Below are 27590 nucleotides of genomic sequence, written 5' to 3' on the forward strand. Positions count from 1 at the left end.
TAAATAGTTAATTAAATTGTTACACAGACTATCTTGCACTGACTCTGTGCACACTCACAAGACTATATTATACACTGTATATACAAAAGTATGTGGACACCCTTTCAAATTAGTGGATTATTTCTGCCACACCCGTTGCTGACAGGTGTATAAAATCGAGCACACAGCCATGCACTCTCCATAGACAAACATTGGCAGTAGAATGGCCTTACTGAAGAGCTCAGTGACTTTCAACGTTGTACCGACATAGGATCCCACCTTTCCAACAAGTCAGTTCGTCAAATTTCTGCCCTGCTAGAGCTGCCCCGGTCAACTGTAAGTGCTGTTATTGTGAAGTGGAAACATCTAGGAGCAACAATGGCTCAGCCGCGAAGTGGTAGGCCACACAAGCTCACAGAACGGGACCGCCGAGTACTGAAGCGCAGCGCGTAAAAATCATCTGTCCTCGGTTGCAACACTCACTACCGAGTTCCAAACTGCCTCGTCGGGAGCGTCATGAAATGTGTTTCCGTGGCCGAGCAGCCGCACACAAGCCTAAGATCACCATGCGCAATGCCAAGCGTCGGCTGGAGTGCTGTAAAGCTCGCCGCCATTGGACTCTGGAGCAGTGGAAAAGCGTTCTCTGGAGTGAGGAATCACGCTTCACCATCTGGCAGTCCAACAGACAAATCAGGGTTTGGCGGATGCCAGGAGAACGCTACATGCCCCAATGCATAGTGCCAACTGTAAAGGTCTGGGGCTGTTTTTCATGGTTAGTGCTAGGCCCCTTAGTTCCAGTGAAGGGAAATCTTAACGCTACAGCATACAATGACATTCTAGGCGATTCTGTGCTTCAAACTTTATGGCAACAGTCTGGGGAAGGCCCGTTCCTGTTTCATCATGACAATGCCCCCGTGTTCAAAGCGAGGTCCATACAGAAATGGTTTGTCGAGACCGGTGTAGAAGAACTTGACTGGCTTGCACAGAGCCCTGACCTCAACCCCATCTAACAACTTTGGGATGAATTGGAACGCCGACTGTGAGCCAGGCCAAATTACCCAACATCAGTGCCTGACCTCACTAATGCTCTTGGCTGATTGGAAGAAAGTCTCCGCAGCAATGTTCCAACATCTAGTGGAAATATGCAAGAGACAATAGTTGAGCAGGGAGGACGGCTCATAATAATGGCTGGAACGGAGTAAATGGAATGGCATCAAACACATGGAAACCATGTGAGACAAGAAAGAGACAATGAATCTGAGACCCCTTTACAACATCTGAGTTGTTTGGATAAAAAATCTGAGTTGTTGACCAATAGCATTACTGTAAATTTAACCTCCAATCAGATATCAGATCTACAGACCTGTAAAGACAACAGAACCTCTGCTACCCAGGGGTGTGATAATGGGCGTTGTCAAGAGCAACACAAAGAATGCTGAATTCCTGAGAAGACAATAAACCTTTTGCATAAGGTGTTGATGAGAGTCACTTTGAGGGCTGCCCTACACACACACACACACACATAACACACACGCATACACACATGCACACACACACATACACACGCATACACACACTTTCACAGTCATCAAATGCTTCTGCTGCTCTGTTCTTTATTCTTACTCTTAATAGTATCTATCCAGATGCCTAGTCACCCTGCCTTCATGTACATATCTACCTCAAATACCTTACTAATATCTATCCTGATGACTAGTCACTTTACCCTGGCTTTATGTACATATCTATCTCACATACCTTATTATTATCTATCCTGATGCCTAGTCACTTTACCTTGCCTTCATGTACATATCTACCTCACATACCTTAATATTATCTATCCTGATGCCTAGTCACTTTACCCTGCCTTCATGTACATATCTACCTCAAATACCTTATTATTATCTATCCTGATGCCTAGTCACTTTACCCTGCCTTCATGTACATATCTACCTCAAATACCTTACTAATATCTATCCTGATGACTAGTCACTTTACCCTGGCTTTATGTACATATCTATCTCACATACCTTATTATTATCTATCCTGATGCCTAGTCACTTTACCTTGCCTTCATGTACATATCTACCTCACATACCTTATTATTATCTATCCTGATGCCTAGTCACTTTACCCTGCCTTCATGTACATATCTACCTTGAATACCTCGTACCTCTACACATTGATCTGGTACCGGTACTCCCTGTATATAGTTTTATTCTTGTGTATTTTATTCCTCTTGTGTTACTATTATCGTTTTTTGACTCTGCATCGTTGGGAAGTGCTCGTAAGTAAGTATATCCCGGTCTACACCTGTTGTATTCAGTGCATGTGACAAATAAAATGTGATTAAATTTGATTTGAATAACTCCTGGCCCTACTTGTGACCACTGACTCATATTTTCAGTAATTAAGTGTCTAACATGTACTCACTAGGATTTTTTTTGGACCTTTTTAACTGCTCTGTACATTATAAACACCTTGCCCATAGTAATTATACCATAAGTAAAATATTCTGTGTGGAGACCCATTTTGGTATTTATTTTATCACATGGTAATATACTTTCTGTTTGAAATGTGGATGTGGATTATTAGTATATTTCTGCTTTACAAAGGAAAGCTGTATGAATCAAATTTGCGGTATGAAGTATATTCGTTTTTATAAATTGCTGATACTTCCCCATTCTTTGATGAAACTTACATGCAGCACCAATCTAATATGTACTAAAGGTGTGAGGTAATAATTGGATTCTGTATAATGAATTTCTCCTTAATACACAGTAGGTAAGGATTTAATGATTTCTCACGTTTTATTTGAGGGTTGGATGATGATTACTTGATACACAAGCAGCAACACCTCAAGTTGTGTATGGGAAAAGAAGAGCACAAGCATTAGTTGTAAGGAGATTACATTGACATTTGCACTTTGTGTAGAGGTTTAATTAAACATCTCGGTGGAATTAAAACAAATATCCATTCCTGTTGCTAATTAACCTTGCCGAATCACTGAACCACTCACTCCTCACCATGAATTGCAGAGGGAAATAATATTTAAACCCAAACATGACCAGGCCTAGTAATGTGAGAGGGATGGATTTTTATGGCCACTAACAGTGATGTATGCTGCTCAAATCTCTTTCTAGTGAGAGCTAAATACCTTCATCGTTCACTGCTGTTGTGCGTTCTCTAATTGAAAGGGGGGCATTTTGTAACATATCACTGTTATCACCTCAATAAGTGAACATAATAGACAATCTTTATGGCATCCTTTATGTTGAGTGGAATTAGAGAGGTTTTTGGTGCATGTATCACCATACTATGTGCACCGCATAAGGCCTACTGTAACATGAGGCCTGACTGTAACATGAGGCCTGACTGTAACATGAGGCCTGACTGTAACATGAGGCCTGACTGTAACATGAGGCCTACTGTAACATGAGGCCTACTGTAACATGAGGCCTGACTGTAACATGAGGCCTACTGTAACATGAGGCCTGCTGTAACATGAGGCCTGACTGTAACATGGGGCCTGACTGTAACATGAGGCCTGCTGTAACATGAGGCCTACTGTAACATGAGGCCTGTCTGTAACATGAGGCCTAGTGTAACATGAGGCCTAGTGTAACATGAGACCTGCTGTAACATGAGGCCTGACTGTAACATGAGGCCTGCTTTAACATGAGGCCTGCTGTAACATGAGGCCTGACTGTAACATGAGGCCTGCTGTAACATGAGGCCTGACTGTAACATGAGGCCTACTGTAACATGAGGCCTACTGTAACATGAGGCCTGCTGTAACATGAGGCCTACTGTAACATGATGCCTGCTGTAACATGAGGCCTACTGTAACATGAGGCCTGCTGTAACATGAAGCCTACTGTAACATGAGGCCTACTGTAACATGAGGCCTGACTGTAACATGAGGCCTACTGTAACATGAGGCCTACTGTAACATGAGGCCTGCTGTAACATGAGGCCTGACTGTAACATGAGGCCTGCAGTAACATGATGCCTGCTGTAACATGAGGCCTACTGTAACATGAGACCTGCTGTAACATGAGGCCTGACTGTAACATAAGGCCTACTGTAACATGATGCCTGCTGTAACATGAGGCCTACTGTAACATGAGGCCTGCTGTAACATGAGACCTGCTGTAACATGAGGCCTGACTGTAACATAAGGCCTACTGTAACATGAGGCCTGACTGTAACATGAGGCCTGACTGTAACATGAGGCCTGACTGTAAAGTTATGCTTGCTGTAACATGAGGCCTGCTGTAACATGAGGCCTACAGTAACATGAGGCCTAACTGTAACATGAGGCCTACAGTAACATGAGGCCTGATTGTAACATGAGGCCTGATTGTAACATGAGGCCTGACTGTAACATGAGGCCTGAATGTAACATGAGGCCTTAATGTAACATGAGGCCTGACTGTAACATGAGGCCTGAATGTAACATGAGGCCTACTGTAACATGAGGCCTGAATGTAATATGAGGCCTGATTGTAACATGAGGCCTGAATGTAACATGAGGCCTGACGGTAACATGAGGCCTACTGTAACAAGGCCTGACTTTAACATGAGGCCTGACTGTAAGTTGCTCTAGATAACAACGTCTGCTAAATTACCAAAATGTAAACATAAAAAAATATATATGAGCAGACAGTTAGGCCTTACGTCTTCAGTTTCTCTTCAGTTTCTCTAGGAGGGAATACATGCCTTTTAAACGTTTTCTCAAGTAGTAAAGGGTGCACACCTTTTAAAAGTTTTCCAACAGATGAACAGTTTATGACTGAGGCCTACTCTTGGTAGCCTGGGTACCAGTCTGTTTGTGCTAACATTCCACTCCTTGTAAAGCCAAACATTATTTGGCATGACAAGGAGTAGCAAGGAGTGAAATGTTATCACAAACAGACTGGTACCCAGGCTATACTCTTGGCTCTAATCATCTGAACTGAATAGACAGGGACATCTCTGTCCTCTGTAGACAAGATACTAGGTTTTTGATTACTGGGACCATCCATACGTAAACAATGTATGCACGCATGACTGTTAGTGGCTTTGGATAAAAGTGTCTGCTAAATGGCATATATTATCATTATTATTATTATTATTATTATTATTATTATTATTATTGTTATAAATTATCTCTAGTTATCCTCTATCTATCCCAGAGGTGGAATGCTGTTTTAAACATATGTCTGTTTCACACAGTACTCTTCGCCCCAGTTGTTTCATAAACCCTTTTACACCCCCAGCTCCTCTGGTATACCCGCTCCTTAATTAAAAACGTATCTGACATAATGAATAATAAATGACAGGAATTGCCCTGCCTTTGTAAACCCTGATATAACCTACCTCTGCTATGAGGATCCTCAACATATCAGAGAAAACCTCTGATGTTAATGTGGAATAATGTGGCACTTTACTTAAAGACTCTGTGTGATTAATACTTGTTATAAGTATGTATGAGCCTTTATAATGTCTTATGAATCCCCTCCTTCAGCAGTATAGGCTAGCCTAGTAGGCTACAGTAGACTATGTCAGTTAGCAAGTACAGGTAAGGCATAGCTCTTGTCCAGGGCGTCACATGCCACACGTGACACACTGGACCAGAGCTAAGTATTGACTCTTCTGATTCCATGATTCTCATACCCTGGTCGGCTTCAATGCTTCACAGAGACTTATATGACCTGGGAAATAAAACAAAGTACTGTAGTGTTGTCCCCGTTACACACAGCCGTTTCCTTCCCCACTGTATTCTTTGATACCAGACATTACACATTGTTGAGCTTCATTGAAAAGCCACTTATTTGCTCTGAACTCTCTATTGTGTCTGTTTCTACCACTGTGACTGCTGGGCCACAGTATTGCATGAAGAGGCTCAACTCTGCTGCCAACAGATTATTTTTTCTTAAGCATTAAAGTGGAATATGAAATGTTCCAATTGTGATCTCTCTTTGTGACAGGATGTGGGCTACTGTAGTCTCGAGTAAATTGCCTACAATAATGGATTTTGTGAGAAGTGACACAATTCTGAATGATTAAGATTATTTGGTGTTCTTGGACGTTGTTATTGTGATATCAAGCCATCAAATGGACAGTTGGCTTCATACACAGTATTGTATGGAAGGAATCATGTTGGGTGAACTTTTTATTGCCTGTTTCGATGTGGGCTGATTGGATGTTGTTATTTTTGCCATATTCAGTCTAGGGTCACAAGTCATTAGCCTCAGAAAATATCAAAATATCGACCTTTCACACAAAAAAATTTTTTACCCAGAAAGCTGTAAGAGTTTTGTCTGTTCTTCCCCCCGGCGGAATGCTGCTGATTACTCTTATATTGGCAGCTGCCTCCTGCGAGATATACCTAAAAAAACACATTTTCCAATACAGCAAATATTTGTTATTTCGCTTCAATAAGCATCCAGTTCATTCAGCAATCATAGCTTGTCAGAGGTCAAACCCATCACAATTCCAGTCAATACAGTAAATGTAATTTTAAATGCTGTTTATATTTTGATCCTCATTTGACATGGGCAATCATGATTTTCCCTTTTCAGTTAATTTCCTAAAATGACTGTCAGGAAATGACTCGGATCAGCTTATGCTTTTCACCCTGTTATTCTTCTCTGTTGATCATCATGGGATAACACAAATGATCAATCAATCATTCAATTGTATTTATAAAGCGTGTTATCACAAATATATGACTAAGGGCTTTTACAGTTGTTTAAAAAAACAAAACATTTTCCATTTAGAAATGTAAGCATTTACATTACTTACTTATTTACAGTAATGTCATGAAACGGGAGGGAACAAATCAAAGACATTGGATATGATCTTAATTAGCACTGTACTAGTGAATAAAGAGAACTTCCTGGAGGTAAGGTAAGATATGCCAAAATAATGATTAAATGGCTGTTCATTCTAAATGGCCCACTATTCCCTATGTAGTGCACTACTTTTGACCGGGGCCTTGGTCAAAAGTAGTGCACTACTGTATACAGGGAATAGGGTGCCATTTGGAACGTAGACCAAGTATCCATTTCTATCTGGACAGCATCCCAGAGCCTTTCTTATCAGCTCGCTGTCTGTCTGGGCTACAGGCCATTGTCCATTCACAGTCATAATATCGTCTCTGAGATTCAATGGCATGTCTGGACAGATAGGTGGCTAGGTGCACAGGGAGGTTTATTTTTTGGGTGCGTCCCAAAGAGCAGCCCAAACACTATATAGTGCACTACTCTTGACTACGACCCATAGGGTGCCATTTGGGACACAGACTTGAGGAATTCCGACAGGCCAAAGGAGACCTCGGACAGTAGAACTAATCACAAAATGTCTCTATAGTGAGATCCAGTCGCTTGGAGAGTGGTATTTGATAGCAGCGGAAATTAAGCTGTTCTTTTTCTCACATGTCAAAGGTGTTGTGGTGCTTTGTAAAGGTGTCCAGTCTGCAGTTAAAAACACGGACAGATATACACAGACAGTGTTCTGAAACCACCTCCATTCCCAACGTGTTCGTATCTCTGAGGTCCTAATGTACGTGTCTCGGAGCCTCGTGACTGGTGCAACTCAGAAATTAAGTGGGCATTTTACCCCTAGAGCTAGATCCCATCATCGTTGTAGGGGGTCTTCTTTGAGTTTGCCATCCTCTAAAGGCCTAATGAAGGCGACACAGGGTGGCTTAGAGCCAAGCTGTCAGTATGGGCCATTAAAATCTGTGGGGGTTCAAACATGAAGGATAACCAGAGTTATATATCAACAACATGAACCGTGACTTTATCCTCAGGAAAACACTGCAATGTGTCTGGTTGCTGGTCAAATGTGAGGTCTGATGTGTTTTTAGTCATTCAGCATGGATGGTGGTGTGATAATAATAATGATGCTGGTACTGTATGCTCTTCAGACCTGGGTTCAAATACTACTTGAAATCATTTAAAATAATGTAGCTGTGCTTAAATAAGCTTGCCTGTTGCAATAGAAAAGTCAGAAAAGTGCAGGGCAAACCCCTCCCACTTGGCACTCCAGGAAGGCTAAAGCAAACGCTCAAAGTATTTGAAAGATTTCAAATAGTATTTGAACCCAGGTCTGATGCTGTTCAGAGAGAGACCAGTGGTTATGAAATAGCAGCCTGGTACTGAGAGGTTTGAACGTCCCAAATGACACGTTTATAGTGCACTTCTTTACTAGTTTATGTACACTACATGACCAAAAGTATGTGGACACCTGCTTGTCGAACATCTCATTCCAAAATCATGGGCATTGATATGGAGTTGGTCCCCCCTTTGCTGCTATAACAGCCTCCACTCTTCTGGAAAGGCTTTCCACTAGATGTTGGAACATTGCTGCGGGGACTTGCTTCCATTCAGCCACAAGAGCATTAGTGAGGTTGGGGACTGATGTTGGGCAATTAGGCCTGGCTCGCAGTCGGCGTTCCAATTCATCCCAAAGGTGTTCGATGGGGTTGAGGTCAGGGCTCTGTGCAGGCCAGTCATGTTCTTCCACACCGATCTCGACAAACCATTTCTATATGGACCTCGCTTTGTGCACGGGGGCATTGTCATGCTGAAACAGGAAAGGGCCTTCCCCAAACTGTTGCCACAAAGTTGGAAGCACAGAATTGTCTAGAATGTCATTGTGTGCTGTAGTTTTAAGATTTCCCTTCACTGGAACTAAGGGACCTAGCCCGAACCATAAAAAACAACCCCAGACCATTATTCCTCCTCCACCAAACTTTACAGTTGGCACTATGCATTGGGGCAGGTAATGTCCTCCAAACCTAGATTCGTCCGTCGAACTGCCAGATGGTGAGAACGCATTTCCACTGCTCCAGAGTCCAATGGCGGCAAGCTTTACACCACTCCAGTCAACGCTTGGCATTGCGCATGGTGATCTTAGGCTTGTGTGCGGCTGCTCGGACATGGAAACACATTTCATGACACTCCCGACGAGGCAGTTTGGAACTCGGTAGTGAGTGTTGCATCCGAGGACACATTTTTTTACACGCTACGCACTTCAGCGGTCCCGTTCTGTGAGCTTGTGTGGCCTACCACTTTGCGGCTGAGCCATTGTTGCTCCTAGACGTTTCTTTCCACTTCACAATAACAGCACTTACAGTTGACCAGGGCAGCTCTAGCAGGGCAGTCCTATGACTGTGCCATGTTGAAAGTCACTGAGCTCTTCAGTAAAGCCATTCTACTGCCAGTATTTGTCTATAGAGATTGCATGGCTGTGTGCTCGATTTTATACACCTGTCAGCAACGGGTGTGGCTGAAATAGCCGAATCCACACATTTGAAGGGGTGTCCACATACTTTTGTATATATAGTGTATATATAGGGAATAGTTTAGCCTTTTGGGAAGCAACTGTTCAACAAAAACTCTCAGCAAGTGCAACATGAGACACATTGTATAATCTAGTACTTAAAACCCCAGTTTTCTAAGTCCAATAACTGTTCCTTTCATGTCCTGTAGGTCATCTGGGTATTTTTATCCAAAGCAGTGTCAGACAACAATGTCTCAGACAGGTGTTCCCAGACAGTAGTCCCCATACAAAGGGCCTCCTGTGTTTTATGAAATGTGCTTTTGAATCCGGCAGTTTGTGTACGGTTATTAAATGAACATCTTAGTGAACAATATGTTCCCATCCGTCTGGGTATTTTTAAAATCTAAAACAGTGTCAGACAATGTATGTGCTTTATGAGATATGCTATCTTTCAGTGTGCTTATACAACCTCCCTTTCTTTGTGTATGCTTATTAAATAAATATCTAAGTGAACAATATTTTCCTCTATAACATTTATAAGACATTAATTATTCAACACAGAAGAAGAATCTCCAGTTGTCTCATTGACTGCATCATAAGTTGCCTCATGGGTGAATTTAGGATCATTCTTGTTCATTTGTGCTCATTGTGGGAACTGGATAGTGTGGTTTGGTGTGCCTCAGGGGGAGAGACCAGAGGAAAGGGAGTAAATCAATGCTCATTATGCAAGCCCAATCTATTGATGCATGTCTGCATCAGGCCCTGGATGTATCCCAAATAGCACCCTATTCCCCATATAGTGCACTACTTTTGACCAGAGCCCATAGGGAAGAGGGAGCCATTTAGGACGCACCGCAGAACCTGTTTGTTTTCTTTCTGCTTAAAGCTGGGAGAACTGAGGTGCACCAGGGATGAATGTTAACAATGTTAAAACAAAGCAGGAAATTAGTGAGACAAGTAGCGAATAACAGTTTAGGGAAGTGAGCACTGTAAAGTTTGGCAGAAGGATTACTCATAACCCAATCATGGAAACCTCTGTAATCCCCAGGTTTAGTTTAGTTACTCTACTGATCACAGCAGTGGTTCAATTAGGAGTAAACTGATGGGAAATAAATACTGAAGCACATTAATCTAAGAATATCAAATGGTAAAGGGGTACGAGGGGAATTGTCAGTATTATTTAAAAAATCCACATTTACGTCCAAAGTCAGTCTCAATGCCTGATTATTTTCTTACATTCATTCATTCATTTGACACAAGTATTCACAGATTTACTCATTGATTCATTCTCTGATTTCTCTCCCTCTGTGACTGTGCACTCTTTCTCACACATTTCTCACCAGAATGGGATTGGTTACGTTTACCTGAAATATGGCTCATAGTTTCTCAAGATATGATATGGTGTCACAGCCTGCCCTTTACTAATGATCAAATCATTGTGTCGATCCAACACTGTATTGGATTTCCATTTATACTGCATGGGCTGGGGAGCCACGGGCCACGTCCCAAAATGGCACCCTATTCCCTATATAGTGCACTACTTTTGACCAGGGCCCATAGGCACTATGTAAGGAATTAATGTGCCATTTGGAATGCAGAGAGCCATGAGAAAGAGATAGAAATGACGTTGTTCCGTTCCTCTTCCGTTCTCTCCATTCCCCAGGCCTCTTCCTGGTAAGGATCTCCTCTGAGGTGTAATTTCTCCTCGGCAGCGACAGTCTCCTAGCAGAGCAGAGAGGAGGAAATGATGATCCTCCATGCCTATCAGACCTATTTTCTGCTCTTTTCCACACTGCCACAGACTTAAACTTTTACCCTAATGGAAAAGAAAATCCCCTGTTAGGAGGCAACACTTTTGAACCATACACTGCAGGCTACAGCGTCTTCCTAATAGAATACAAAAGTTAGTCACAAAGGAATAAGATATTGAAGTTTGAAAAGTTGACTACTATTGTTTATGTTTAGAATATCTTATTTTGACATGCCCCAGCGGGCAAAACTATGACAATATCCCGCAGTGTAATACAATTATAAACAAGTCTAAAACGTCGACTAGACCGGGCGCGTGTTGATTTTGTCCACCCACACCAGAGCGATCAGGACACGCAGGTTGAAATATCAAAACGAACTCAGAACCAACTATATTAATTTGGGGACAGGTCAAAAAGCATTAAACATTTATGGCAATTTAGCTAGTTAGCTTGCTGTTGCTAGCTAATTTGTCCTGGGATATAAACATTGGGATGTTATTTTACCTGAAATGCACAATGTCCTCTACTCCGACAATTCATCCACAGATAAAAGGACTAAACACCTCCCTCTGCAACTGGATCCTGGACTTCCTGACGGGCCGCCCCCAGGTGGTAAGGGTAGGTAACGACACTTCTGCCACGCTGATCCTCAACACGGGGGCCCCTCAGGGGTGCGTGCTCAGTCCCCTCCTGTACTCCCTGTTCACCCATGACTGCATGGCCAGGCACGTCTCCAACACCATCATTAAGTTTGCCGACGACACAACAGTGGTAGGCCTGATCACAGACAACGATGAGACAGCCTATAGGGAGGAGGTCAGAGACCTGGCTGTGTGGTGCCAGGATAACAACCTCTCCCTCAACGTGATCAAGACAAAGGAGATGATTGTGGACTACAGGGAAAACAAGAGGACTGAGCACGCCCCCATTCTCATCGACGGGTCTGTGGTGGAACAGGTTGAGAGCTCCAAGTTCCTTGGTGTCCACATCACCAACAAACTATCATAGCCCAAACACACCAAGACAGTCGTGAAGAGGGCATGACAAAGCCTATTCCCCCTCAGGAGACTGAAAAGTGTTGGCATGGGTCCTCAGATCTTCAAAATGTTATACAGCTGCACCATCGAGAGCATCCTGACAGGTGGCATCACTGCCTGGTATGGCAACTGCTCGGCCTCCGACCGCAAGGCACTACAGAGGGTAGTGCGTACGGCCCAGTACATCACTGGGGCCAAGCTTCCTGCCATCCAGGACCTCTATACCAGGCGGTGTCAGAGGAAGGCCCTAGAAATTGTCAAAGACTCCAGCCACCCTAGTCATAGGCTGTTCTCTCTGCTACCGCACTGCAAGCGGTACCGGAGCGCCAAGTCTAGGTCCAAAAGGCTTCTTAACAGTTTCTACCCCCAAGCCATAAGACTCCTGAACAGCTAATCATGGCTACCCGGACTATTTGCATTGTCGTCGTTTCCCCCCCCCCCCCCCCACCCCCTCTTTTACGCTGCTGCTGTTTATTATCTATGCATAGTCACTTTAACCCTACCCACATGTACATATTACCTCAATTACCTCGACTAACCGGTGACCCCGCACATTGACTCTGTGCCGGTACACCCTGTATATAGCCTCCATACTGTTATTTTATTTTACTGCTGCTCTTTAATTATGTTATTTTAATTTTTTACTTATCTATTTTTTACTTAATACTTTTTTTCTTAAAACTGCATTGCTGGTTAAGGGCTTGTAAGTAAGCGTTTCACTGTAAGGTCTACACATGTTGTATTCGGCGCATGTGGCAAATACAATTTGATTTGATTTGATTTGAAACCGAGTTAGTTTCTATTAATCTCTCCTCCTTCAGGCTACTTCTTCTTCTTTGGACTTTATATGGCGGTTGGAAACCAACTTTAAGGTGCATTACCACCACCAACTGGACTGGAGTGTGGACCTCAGTTCATCTTTCAATCACCCACGTGGGTAAATACTCCTAAAAACCAATGAGGAGATGGGAGAGGAGGGACTTGCAGCGCGTCAAGCATCACAAATAGAACCAAGTTCTATTTTAGCGCCTGGCTACGCAGATGCTTGTTGACACGTGCGAGCAGTGTGGATGCAATTATTGAGTAACGTACACTACCGGTCAAAAGTTTTAGAACACCTACTCATTCAAGGGTTTTTCTTTATTTTTACTATTTTTTACATTGTAGAATAATAGTGAAGACATCAAAACTATGAAATAACACATATGGAATGATGTACAGTCGTGGTCAAAAGTATTGGTCTTCACAAAGTTCGCCGCTTCAGTGTTATGAGATACTTTTGTCAGATGTTACTATGGTATACTGAAGTATAATTACAAGTGTCAAAGGCTTTTATTGACAATTACATTAGGTTTATGCAAAGAGTCAATATTTGCAGTGTTGACCCTTCTTTTTCAAGGCCTCTGCAATCCGCCCTGGCATGCTGTCAATTAACTTCTGGGGCACATCCTGACTGAAGGCAGCCCATTCTTGCATAATCAATGCTTGGAGTTTGTCAGAATTTGTGGCTTTTTGTTTGTCCACCCGCCTCTTGAGGATCGACCACAAGTTCTCAATGGGATTAAGGTCTGGGTAGTTTCCTGGCCATGGACCCAAAATGTCGATGTTTTGTTCCCCGAGCAACTTAGTTATCACTTTTGCCTTATGGCAAGGTGCTCCATCATGCTGGAAAAGGCATTGGTCATCACCAAACTGTTCTTGGATGGTTGGGAGAAGTTGCTCTCGGAGGATGTGTTGGTACCATTCTTTATTCATGGCTGTGTTCTTAGGCAAACTTGTGAGTGAGCCCACTCCCTTGGCTGAGAAGCAACCCCACACATGAATGGTCTCAGGATGCTTTACTGTTGGCATGACACAGGACTGATGGTAGCGCTCACCTTGTCTTCTCCGGACAAGGTTTTTTCCGGATGCCCCAAACAATCGGAAAGGGGATTCATCAGAGAAAATGACTTTACCCCAGTCCTCAGCAGTCCAATCCCTGTACCTTTTGCAGAATATCAGTCTGTCCCTGATGTTTTTCCTGGAGAGAAGTGGCTTCTTTGCTGCCCTTCTTGACACCAGGCCATCCTCCAAAATTCTTCGCCTCACTGTGCGTGCAGATGCACTCACACCTGCCTGCTGCCATTCCTGAGCAAGCACTGCCCTGGTGGTGCCCCGAACCCGCAGCTGAATCAATTTTGTGCAAAGCAATGATGACGGCACATGTTTCCTTGCAGGTAACCATGGTTAACAGAGGAAGAACAATGATTTCAAGCACCACCCTACTTTTAAAGCTTCCAGTCTGTTATTCTAACTCAATCAGCATGACAGAGTGAAATCCAGCCTTGTCCTCGTCAACACTCTCACCTGTGTTAACAAGAGAATCACTGCTTTGCACACTCTTGGCATTTTCTCAACCAGCTTCATGAGGTAGTCACCTGGAATGCATTTCAATGAACAGGTGTGCCTTCTTAAAATGTAATTTGTGGAATTTCTTTCCTTCTCAATGCATTTGAGCCAATCAGTTGTGTTGTGACAAAGGAAGGGGGGGGGGGGGGGGGGGTATACAGAAGATAGCCCTATTTGGTAAAAGACCAAGTCCATATTATGGCAAGAACAGCTCAAATAAGCAAAGAGAAATGACAGTCCATCAATACTTTAAGAACTTTGAAAGTTTCTTCAAGTGCAGTCGCAAAAACCATCAAGCGCTATGATGAAACTGGGTCTCATGACGACAGCCACAGGAATGGGAAACCCAGAGATACCTCTGCTGCAGAGGATAGGTTCATTAGACTTATCAGCCTCAGAAATTGCAGCCCAAATAAATGCTTCACATGGTTCAAGTAACAGACACATCTCAACATCAACTGTTCAGAGGAGACTGTGTGAATCAGGCCTTCATGGTCGAATTGCTGCAAAGAAACCACTACTAAAGGTCACCAATAAGAAGAAGAGACTTGCTTGGGCCAAGAAACGCGAGCAATGGACATTAGACCAGTGGAAATGTGTCCTTTGGTCTGGATTCCAAATTTGAGATTTTTTGTTCCAACCGCTGTGTCTTTGTGAGATGCGGTGTGGGTGAACAGATGATCTCTGCATGTGTATTTCCCACCGAAAAGCATGGAGGAGGAGGTGTTATGGTGTGGGGGTGCTCTGCTGGTGACAATGTCTGTGATTTGTAGAATTCAAGGCACACTTAACCAGCATGACTACCACAGCATTCTGCAGCGATACGCCATCTCATCTGGTTTGGGCTTAGTGGGACTATCATTTGTTTTTCAACAGGACAATGACCCAACACACCTCCAGGCTGTGTAAGGGCTATTTTACCAAGAAGGAGAGTGATGGAGTGCTGCATCAGATGATCTGGCCTCCACAATCCCCTGACCTCAATCAAATTGAGATGGTTTGGGATGAGTCGGACCGCAGAGTGAAGGAAAAGCAGCCAACAAGTGCTCGGCATATGTGGGAACTCCTTCAAGACTGTTTGAAAAGCATTCCAGGTGAAGCTGGTTGAGAGAATGCCATGTGTGCAAAGCTGTCATCAAGGCAAAGGGTGGCTATTTGAAGAATCTCAAATATAAAATATATTTTGAATTGTTTAACACTTTTTTGGTTATAACATGATTCCATATGTGTTATTTAATAGTTTTGATGTCTTCACTATTATTCTACAATGTAGAAAATAGAAAAATTATGAAAAACCCTTGAATGAGTAGGTGTTCTAAAACTTTTGACCGGTAGTGTATGTGTACATTTATTTTGCAACACTCGCGCAAGTAACGTTGCCCGTGTGGTCAGCATGTAAGGCCTCGATGTGATGGCTAACTGTTGTCTGCTTGTCAGACTTCTTTACCTCACTTTGCTCCTCTCCCCTCCTCTCTCCTTTCTCCTCTCTCCTCCTCGCTCCTCTCTCCTCCTCTCTCCTCCTCTCTCTTCCTCTCTCCTCTCTCTCCTCTCTCCTCCTCTCTCCTCTCTCCTCCTCTCTCCTCCTCTCTCTTTGGTCTCATCTCCTCCTCTCTCCTCCTCTCTTTGGTCTCATCTCCTCCTCTCTCCTCTCTCTTCCTCTCTCCTCCTCTCTCCTCTCTCCTCCTCTCTCCTCCTCTCTCCTCTCTCTTCCTCTCTCCTCCTCTCTCCTCTCTTTGGTCTCATCTCCTCTCCTCTCTCCTCCTCTCTCCTCCTCTCTCCTCTCTCCTCCTCTCCTCTCTCCTCCTCTCTCCCCTCTCCTCCTCTCTCCTCCTCTCTCCTCTCTCCTCCTCTCTCCTCCTCTCTCCTCTCTCCTCCTCTCTCCCCTCTCCTCCTCTCTCCTCCTCTCTCCTCTCTCCTCCTCTCTCCTCCTCTCTCCTCTCTCCTCCTCTATCCTCCTCTCGCTCCTCCTCTTTCCTCCTCTCTTTGGTCTCATCTCCTCCTCTCATTTTTTTCATCTGCCAGGATGATGAATGTGAATACAGAGGCAGGAATAAATGGCCTTGCTCTAATTACTGCTAGTCTTTATCACAAAGCTGCACATACATTCTCCTCATCCTCCCATTAATAATGCACTTTAGTAAACTTCAATTAGACTTTAACTGGGCTACATTCCTTCCCTTCCGCCCTTCGTTCATTCTCTTCATCCGTTTGTCAGTTTTACCTTGTTCTATCGTCCATCCTTCCATCCATCCCTCCAGCCTTTCGTCCCTCCTCCTCCCTACACCCGTCCGTCCATCAATCCGTCCTCTTCCCTCCCTCCCTCCCTCCCTCCCTCCCTCCCTCCCTCCCTCCCTCGTTCCTTCCTTCTTGACTGATCTGGAGGTGCAGGATGAATAAGGATAGTGTTAGGTTCTAAACAAACAGAGTAAAAACTCAAACGAATGACTAGGAAAAAGCTCAAACCAAGTTTATTCCCCCACTGGGTCAAACAGCTGCAAAGACAAAGACATGTTAACACAAGCACATATATTTATACCCTCCTACCAGGCAGAGTCAACTCTGTGCACATCTAGACAGCCAATACATCTCTGTTGCTAGTCAGGACCTTAATTGGTTCCTCTCACTGGTGTAGTCATGGCCCCGCCTCCTGCTAGAACCTTCATGTGCATATGTGTAAGTATATGTGTGTGCATCAGGACTGTTCCTTGTCACTTCATCTGACCTGACCTCGGGCCAAATTTCACACTCCTCACTACTGCACGGCTGTCCTACCTTATCAGTAACTGAAACCAGACTGTTGCCCTTTGCCTCCCTCCATAGGATCCATGAGATTTAACAATAACATGTTTGACAGAATGTAAACTTCCTGCCTCCCCCTATTGTCTCACTCAGTAACTTTCCATACACCCTAGTTCTTATCCACCCTTCATTGACCCCAACATATACATTCATTATACATGTAAAGTAATCAATAAGTTCTAGTATGGTAACATGAGTAAGTGTATTTCAAGCTAGAATCCAACAATAGATATATTTCAGATGTTTCTATGGAGCAGATTACAGGAGCAACACAAAGGACTGAGCTGGATTAGCATGGCACATTGCTGCTGTATGACGTATCTGAAGCTGACGCCTGCTACTGAACATTTAGGCATAAAGAACCAAAAAACATGCCACATGCTGTAGACTGACAGACGTTCGTGTACATGACACACCTGTGTCCTATTAGCCCCCTACAGAAGCATATGTCTGTATTCCCTGATATTCAGTCCCTTCTTTTGATTTGGTAGAATCATTTTCCTAGATATATTTAGCTTTCTAAGACATAAGTCTTTTGAAGAATCCAAAAAGTCATGCTCAGAAAGAAACTGGAATAATGTGTTTAAATTACGTAGATGAAACAGAGTGACTTAGCATTACATTTCCTACTGATTAAATAGATTTGAATGGGTTTATGTGCGTCACATGGACGGGCTACACAAATACAGATATATACAGACATATAGTACATGCAGTACATGCAGCCACTCAGAACAAAGACAGAAATCACAGGGAGGTCAAATCAAATCAAATGTTATTTGTCACATGCTTCATAAACAACAGGTGTAGACTAACAGTGAGTGCTTACTTCCCAACAATGCAGAGAGAAAAATTATAACACAAGCAATAAATACACAATGAGTAATGATAACTTGGCAATATACACTGGGTACTAGTACCGAGTCGATGTGCAGGGGTACGAGGTAATTGAGGTAGATTTGTATATATAGGTAGGGATAAAGTGACTACGCAACAGGATAGATAGTAAACAGTGGCAGCGTATGTGATGAGTCAAAAGAGTTAGTGCAAAGAGGGTCAATGCAGATAGCTATTTGGTGAACTATTTAGTAGTCTTATGGCTTGGGGGTAGAAGCTGTTCAGGGTCCGGTTGGTTCCAGACTTGGTGCATCAGTACCGCTTGCCGTGCGGTAGCAGAGAGAACAGTCTGTGACTTGGGTGGCTGGAGTCTTTATGGCAGAGGGGTGGGGACATATAGGACTGAGTGAGGGAGTGGTCTAGAGATGGGGACATATAGGACTGAGTAACTGACTAACTGAGTGAGTGGCCCAGGGACATGCAGTACAGAGGGCTGGGACTCACTGACCCTGAGGATAGTGGGTTGACTGGTTGATCCAGCTTCCTGAAGGCTAGCATTAATGATGAGAGAACTAATGAAGATACTGTCTGAATCTTAAATCCCTAAATCCCTGGCTATGGAGACTCCTAGCCTGATGTATGGCCTCTCCAAGCCTCTCATTCCAACCCTCTCATCCAGACCTGGGTTGAAATAATATTTGTTTTCTTTCAAATAATTTTGCGTTTGATTGAGACTGCCTGGACTGGAGTTTCCGATGTGCTGGGTTTATATTAGATTATTCGATTGGTTCCTTTGCACCAGGCAGGCTCTCAATCAAGTGCAGATTAGCTATTTGAAAGAAAACAAATACTATTTGAACCCAGGTGTGCTCTCATCCTCCCAGTGATCCAGGGGGTTTGTGGAGGACAGGACAGAAGAGAACAGCGAAGTGTCTCCTCTAGACTCCCCACTTTATTCAGATGTCCTTGAAAAACAGTGGCGGCTGTGTTAATTATCCCTTTTCCAGGCAGATGGACGAAGAAAAGGTGTGTGTGCGTGTGTGTGTGCGTGTGTGCGTGTGTGTGTGTGTGTGTGTGTGTGTGTGTGTGTGTGTGTGTGTGTGTGTGTGTGGTGCGGACCAGGCTACCCAGAAGCAACTCCATAATTAAAGTCTTGTTCAGAGAGGAAATATGGAATAATTATCTGTGGAACTTTGTAAGCTTTGTGTGGTCCTCTGTAGCGCAGCTGGTAGAGCACGGCGCTTGTAACGTCAGGGTAGTGGGTTCGATCCCCGGGACCACCCATACACAAAAATGTATGCACGCATGACTGTAAGTCACTTTGGATAAAAGCGTCTGCTAAATTATATATTATATTATTATTATTAAGCGTCCCAAATGGCACCCTATGTAGTTTAATAGTTTTGACCAGGGCCCATAAGGAATAGGGTGTCATTTGGGACACAATCTTTGTTTTTACTGGGAAAGATGTGTGCAGCCTTGCAACATGGAGGGCTTGCGATGGGCATGAGTGGCTACTTTCAAGGTCCAACTTTGTTTAGATATCGGATAAGATAGTCCAACCATTGTTGAGATGGATATCTTTTTTTACTGAGAGTTTCGGTCAAAAAAATATTTACATTTTAGTCATTATCTTATCCAGAGCGACTTACAGTTAGTGAGTGCATACAAAAAAAACATCATACCCCCCGTGGGAATCGAACCCACAACCCTGGCGTTGCAAACGCCATGCTCTACCAACTGAGCTACATCCCTGCTGGCCATTCCCTCCCCTACCCTGGACGTGAATGTGCTGCCGAAGTTTAAAATGTATTGAAACAAACATGGGGATTCTTGCAGATACTAGTATACTAGTAATGTATACTGAAATTAATATCTGAAAAGAAGAAAACAGATTTGGGTGCAGCTGGAGGAAGTAGTTTGACCATATGCAGCACGTTCTAATTTCCCCTTACTCAACATTTTAACGGGATACATTAATCACAGACACACTGCAATAATTCACGCTGTATCCTTTCAACACCATACCGCCCAACAACACCGCCCAACAACAGCTGCAATAAACACAAGAACAATGAAGCATAAAGCAAATTGCTGCTGGAATTTACACTGGACAAAAATATAAACGCAACATGCAACAATTTCAAAGACTTTACTGAGTTGCAGTTCATATAAGGATTCATCCATGAATAGCACACATCTGCAGCGTGCCAATGGCCATGGAAGGTGAGCATTTGCCCACTGAAGTCGAGCTGCAGTCAGGTCAAGACCCTGGTGAGGACGACGAGCATGCACATGAGCTTCCCTGAGACGGTTTCTGACAGTTTGTGCAAAAATTATTCGGTTGTGCAAACCCACAGTTTCACCAGCTGTCCAAGTGGCTGGTCTCAGGCGATCCTGCAGGTGAAGAAGCCGGATGTGGAGGTCCTGGGCTGGCGTTGGTTACACGTGGTCTGTGGTTGTGAGGCCGGTTGGACTTACTGCCAAATTCTCTAAAACGACGTTGGTAGAGATTTGAACATTCAATTCTCTGGCAACAGCTCTGGTGGACATTCCTGCAGTCAGCATGCCAATTGCACTCTCCCTCATAACTTGAGACATCTGTGGCATTGTGTTGTGTGACAGAAACTTCATAATTTAGAGTGGCCTTTTATTGTCCCCAGCACAATGTGCACCTGTGTAATGATCATGCTGTTCAATCAGCTTCTTGATATGCCACACCTGTCAGGTGGATGGATTATCTTGGCAAATGAGAAATGCTCACTAACAGGGATGTAAACTAATTTGTGCACAACATTTGAGAGAAATAAGCTTTTTGTGTGTATGGACAATTTCTGGGATCTTTTATTTCATCTCATGAAACATGGGACTAAAACTTTACATGTTGCATTTATATTTTTGTTCAGTGTACTCTACCAAATGACCAGATACATGATTACATATGCAAATCATTACGCATTTAAGTGCCAAAGGAAGGGAATAGGATACTCTTGCATCTGCCAGGGATAATTAAATACAGAGGAAGAGGAAGTTGGATAAAAAGCAACTTATCACACACACACCCGCACACGCACACACACACACGCACCCACGCACACACACCCGCGCACACACACCCGCGCACGCACACACACACAGGAGAGTGAGAAAAAGCTACTTATCAGCAAAGCTAGAGAAACAGTAGTGCTGGTGTAGTCATGCCAGACTATAGAAAAACCATTACTGAGGGAAAGTGCTGTGATTTATCTAGTTAAAACATGTTTGTTAGAAGTTTACATTAATTTGTAATTTGGATCTGAGGTCCGCCCCAGGACAAATAACTTTGTTTGAGTCAGAGAGACTTTGAGCAGAATATATCCTGAGTCTGTCTGTCTGTCTGTCTGTCTGTCTGTCTGTCTGTCTGTCTGTCTGTCTGTCTGTCTGTCTGTGTCCTAGACACTTCATGTCCTTTCAGCCATACAAACTCCACGGTTCCATTTGCCATCTGTTGCTCTGTTAATAGTGCCCAGACAAACATTCAGTTGGGAGACGTCTTGATTTCACAGAGAACATTGTTAGTCGGACACCTCTCTCACTTTCTTCACAAAGTCTCTTTTCACACTCTTATCAAACATAGCCATAGCTGACAACACCTTCAGTTTCTGTTTAACTTTTGAAAGTAAACTTTTTATTTGGTTTTGCATTTTTTGGGGGACATAAGCCACAACATTTTCTGTTCTCAAACTAATGAAAGTACTTCTCTTTTATTAATTGTTGTTTGACGGCGTATTGAGGCATAATTTGGTCAAGGCGGGTGGATTTATTTGAGAGTGTGTGTATCTGTGTGGAGGCTTGCGACCTGGCTGGTGTGTGTGTGTGTGTGTGTGTGTGTGTGTATGTGTGTGCGTGTGCATGTGCGTGTGTGTGCGTGCGTTGTGGCTCTGACAGAGTCAGAATGTGTGTGCTGTGGCTCTGAAAGAGAGGGCCTTTGGTTTCTGCTGCAGTCTTCCACATTCGGGGATACTGGCAGGCTAAGTGGGATGCCATTCAAATACACACCAACATTTTATTTTCTCTTCTGTTTCATACCAGTATTTGTCAGATTGTCCTCACAGGAAAAAGGACCGTGTCCTACTCTAGCTGTGGGTTAGGCTGGTTGGCGGATCTATGAAATCCATCTCTCAATTAGGTCTGGAGTCACCTAGATTTCTCTGTGACTATTTGGAGATAATTATATGGCCCCTACCATTAATTTAACTACCTGTCTAAAGGGTACTTTATTATATTTTCTGGATCAATGGCCCAATTTAATTTCTGACACTTGCTTTCTCTAATTCAAGCAGATGTTGGACAGGGCTACTTTCACCCCCTGTGGTTTCCCAAAAAGCTCTGGTTACATAGTATAGGTCCTGTGTCTCAAATGGCATCTTATTCCCTGTTTACTGCACTACTACCAGAGGCTCTGCTCAAAAGTAGTGCACTATAAAGAGAATATGGTGCCATTTGGGACGCAGACAGACTTTTATGCTCAATGCTTGCGTGGACTACCAAGTACCTCCTCTGCAGTGGACTTCTTCAGCCTGTGAGAATTAATTGTTTGTAAAAGAGTTGGATGCGGGAGGGAGAAAGGAGCACCATTGATTTTCACTGATTGCTGAGCGTCTCTGATCCGTGAGAAAATGCTTTATAATCATGTTCTGGGAAAGCCGTAACTAAGCTGTAGTGACCCCTGTCTTATTGACACACAGTGTTTTAAAGGGGATCTATAAAAACAAACCTGAAGTAATGCAACAATACACATGATGAGGCAGGTGAGTAGAATGGAGTAGAGAGTGGTATTATTAATGGAGTAGAGAGTGGTATTATTAATGGAGTTGAGTGGTATTATTAATGGAGTAGAGAGTGGTATTATTAATGGAGTAGAGAGTGGTATTATTAATGGAGTAGAGAGTGGTATTATTAATGGAGTACAGAGTGGTATCATTAATGGAGTAGAGGGTGGTATTATTAATGGAGTAGAGTGGTATTATTAATGGAGTAGAGAGTGGTATTATTAATGGAGTAGAGAGTGGTATTATTAATGGAATAGAGAGTGGTATTATTAATGGAATAGAGAATGGTATTATTAATGGAGTAGAGAGTGGTATTACTAATGGAGTAGAGAGTGGTATTATTAATGGAGTAGAGTGGTATTATTAATGGAGTAGAGAGTGGTATTATTAATGGAGTAGAGAGTGGTATTATTAATGGAGTAGAGAGTGGTATTATTAATGGAGTACAGAGTGGTATTATTAATGGAGTAGAGGGTGGTATTATTAATGGAGTAGAGTGGTATTATTAATGGAGTAGAGAGTGGTATTATTAATGGAGTAGAGAGTGGTATTACTAATGGAGTAGAGAGTGGTATTATTAATGGAATAGAGAATGGTATTATTAATGGAGTAGAGAGTGGTATTACTAATGGAGTAGAGAGTGGTATTATTAATGGAATAGAGAATGGTATTATTAACCCATTCACTATATGTGTAGTCTTACATTTCTGAGGAGTAATGTATTGTAACTTACACACATTCATTTTCAGGTTAGAATTGAAATGAGTGGTTGTTTGAGGCGGTTTGTGATAGCTGGTGTGGGTACTTTGTGGTATTTTGTGGTAGTTTGGGGTAAACTCTCCCCCGACCCGTTCCTCAGCTAGGTGGAGGAATGAGGTCTGGAGACTGGGGGATTAGGTAGCCTAGCGGTTAAGAGCATTGGGCCAGTAACCGAAAAGTCGCTGATTTGAATCCCCGAGACGACTATTATCCACGGCTGTCTGTCATCCACGGCTGTCTGTCATCCACGGCTGTCTGTCATCCACGGCTGTCTGTCATCCACGGCTGTCTGTCATCCGCACCTGTCTGTCATCCACGGCTGTCTGTCATCCACGGCTGTCTGTCATCAACGGCTGTCTGTTATCCACGGCTGTCTGTAATCAACGGCTGTCTGTCATCAACGGCTGTCTGTCATCAACGGCTGTCTGTCATCCACGGCTGTCTGTCATCAACGGCTGTCTGTCATCCACGGCTGTCTGTCATCAACGGCTGTCTGTTATCCACGGCTGTCTGTTATCCACGGCTGTCTGTAATCAACGGCTGTCTGTCATCAACGGCTGTCTGTCATCAACGGCTGTCTGTCATCCACGGCTGTCTGTCATCAACGGCTGTCTGTCATCCACGGCTGTCTGTCATCAACGGCTGTCTGTTATCCACGGCTGTCTGTCATCCACGGCTGTCTGTCATCAACGGCTGTCTGTCATCCACGGCTGTCTGTCATCAACGGCTGTCTGTCATCCACGGCTGTCTGTCATCAACGGCTGTCTGTCATCCACGGCTGTCTGTCATCAACGGCTGTCTGTTATCCACGGCTGTCTGTCATCCACGGCTGTCTGTCATCAACGGCTGTCTGTCATCCACGGCTGTCTGTCATCAACGGCTGTCTGTCATCCACGGCTGTCTGTCATCCACGGCTGTCTGTCATCCACGGCTGTCTGTCATCCACGGCTGTCTGTCATCCACGGCTGTCTGTCATCAACGGCTGTCTGTCATCCACGGCTGTCTGTCATCCACGGCTGTCTGTCATCCACGGCTGTCTGTCATCCACGGCTGTCTGTCATCAACGGCTGTCTGTCATCAACGGCTGTCTGTCATCCACGGCTGTCTGTCATCAACGGCTGTCTGTCATCCACGGCTGTCTGTCATCAACGGCTGTCTGTTATCCACGGCTGTCTGTCATCCACGGCTGTCTGTCATCAACGGCTCTCTGTCATCCACGGCTGTCTGTCATCAACGGCTGTCTGTCATCCACGGCTGTCTGTCATCAACGGCTGTCTGTCATCCACGGCTGTCTGTCATCAACGGCTGTCTGTTATCCACGTCTGTCTGTCATCCACGGCTGTCTGTCATCAACGGCTGTCTGTCATCCACGGCTGTCTGTCATCAACGGCTGTCTGTCATCCACGGCTGTCTGTCATCCACGGCTGTCTGTCATCCACGGCTGTCTGTCATCCACGGCTGTCTGTCATCCACGGCTGTCTGTCATCAACGGCTGTCTGTCATCCACGGCTGTCTGTCATCAACAGCTGTCTGCCTTCTGCTGTGTGTGTGTCTCAGTGGCAGTGGTGGAAAAAGTACTCAATTGGAATACTTGAGTAAAAGTAAAGATACCTTAATAGAAAATGTTAAGTAAAAGTCACCCAGTAAAATACTACTTGAGTAAAAGTCCAAAAGTATCTGGTTTTAAATGTACTTAAGGACAGTGGTGGAAAAAGTATTCAATTGTCATATTCTAGTAAAAGTAAATGATATACATAAAATTCCTTATATTAAGCCAACCAGACGGCACAATGATCTTTTTTTTATTTTATTTTTATTTTTTTTACAGACATACAGGGGCACACTCCACCACTCAAACATAATTTACGAACACAGTATTTGTGTTTAGTGAGTCCACCAGATCAGAGGCAGTAGGGTTGACAACACGTTATATTGATAAGTGTCTGAATTGGACCATAATTCTGTCCTGCCTGAATGTAATGAGTACATATTTTCTTTAGGAATGTAGTGAAGTAAAAGTAAAAGTAGTCAAAAATATGAATAGCAAAGGAAAGTACAGATACCCCAAAAAACTACTTAAGTAGTACTTTAAAGTATTTTTACTCAAGTACTTTAAACCACTGCACATCGGTGGAGAAACTAGAGCAGAGCGGAGCCCACCGCTGACCTGGCTGTCAGTCCTCATCACATTACAACAGTGGATCTACAAATAGAGGATGCAGGTCTCTGTGGTATCTGCAAGGCTAGAGGTTAACATCATCCACCTGACAGACAGGCTGTAGGCTGGCAGCTGAAACCAACAGGCAGTCTCTGGTACATACAGCCTGTCAGTTAAATGACCCAGTATGCAGTGAGACGGACTCAGACTGACCTCTATAGATCAGCTTGACTTCTTCTGACTACGCTCCATTTCCTGTCTTGATAGAGAAAATACAGAGGGTTGAATTAATTTGTTCCATTTAGAGGTGCTGGTCAGCTATCAGTGTTCTTTGATGTCTTAACACAACTTCCAGTACTTCCAGTACTTTTCTAACAAGGATAGGTTAAGGTGTCTTGGGTTGGAAAATATCCCTATAGCAACAGACTTTCTATTTAACTTTGAAATCCATGTTCAGTTACAGCAATATCCCCCCTTTTGCCTCTGTCTCTGTCATGTCTTCTATTGGTTCGTGAATTAATAGTATCATCACTTAGTGTTGGGGATAAACAATTATCCTTCTCTCTCTCTTTAATACATCACTGTGTGATGAGATGACCCTGGACTCTGACAGTTGTTTTTCTTTACTGAGGGAGTGAAAGCAGAGCAGACCACACGTTACCTTAGACCAGGAGCACCCAGGTATGGCAGAGCAGACCACACGTTACCTTAGACCAGGAGGACCCAGGTATGGCAGAGCAGACCACACGTCACCTTAGACCAGGAGGACCCAGGTATGGCAGAGCAGACCACACGTCACCTTAGACCAGGAGGACCCAGGTATGGCAGAGCAGACCACACGTCACCTTAGACCAGGAGGACCCAGGTATGGCAGAGCAGACCACACGACACCTTAGACCAAGAAGACCCAGGTATGGCAGAGCAGACCACACGTCACCTTAGACCAGGAGGACCCAGGTATGGCAGAGAAGAGCAGAGAGTGGCAATGGGATTAATTATTTTTTTCTTTCACGGTCAGTCACGGCTGGAGAAGGCTGAGGTCCCAGGAGTGACCTGACACTGCATTAATTCAGCCTCTACTGCCAACACACACATACACACACACACAAAAACTCCCCCGGCTCAGAGAGATAAAGACACCACAGCACGGCAAGACCAAGCAGTCAGTCCCCATCCATCACCACGGTGATCCTCTGCCTTACTGCCAAAAATCACATTCACTTACTACAAAGCAACAGGATTGACGCCCTAGGGATGATAACGGCCTCCCAGCCAGCTGGGAATCAAAGACAGCGAGCGCAGTGTGGATGGGAATGAACAGATTAACAGAGAGTGGTGGGATTAGGATCATTTTGACTGTGAACCGACACAGGAAACATGTCAAATGTCATTAATTTCACGCTCCGCTAGTTTACTCTAATATATCCGCGGTTGGGGGTGTGTTGTTTTTGAGTTAGCCTGCTTGTCAGTGGTTTAATAAGCCTCCAGTTGTATCTGCTACAATACATGGCAGCTTTACCAAACCTTAATAGTGAAGACATATGAAAACTATGAAATAACACATATGGATCATGTAGTAACCAAAAAAGTGTTAAACAAATCGAATAGCCACCCTTTGCCTTGGTATTACAAATGAAAAGCTGAAATGTCTTGAGTCAATAAGTATTCAACCCCTTTGTTATGGCAAGCCTAAATAAGTTCAGGAGTAAACATTTGCTTAACAAGTCACATTATAAGTTGCATGATTTTTGAATGACTACCTCATCTCTTTAACCCACAGTCGAGCAGTGAGTTTCAAACA

This window comes from Coregonus lavaretus (genome assembly GCF_964263955.1).
Source record: "Coregonus lavaretus genome assembly, chromosome: 9".
In the NCBI taxonomy this organism is placed as follows: domain Eukaryota; kingdom Metazoa; phylum Chordata; class Actinopteri; order Salmoniformes; family Salmonidae; genus Coregonus; species Coregonus lavaretus.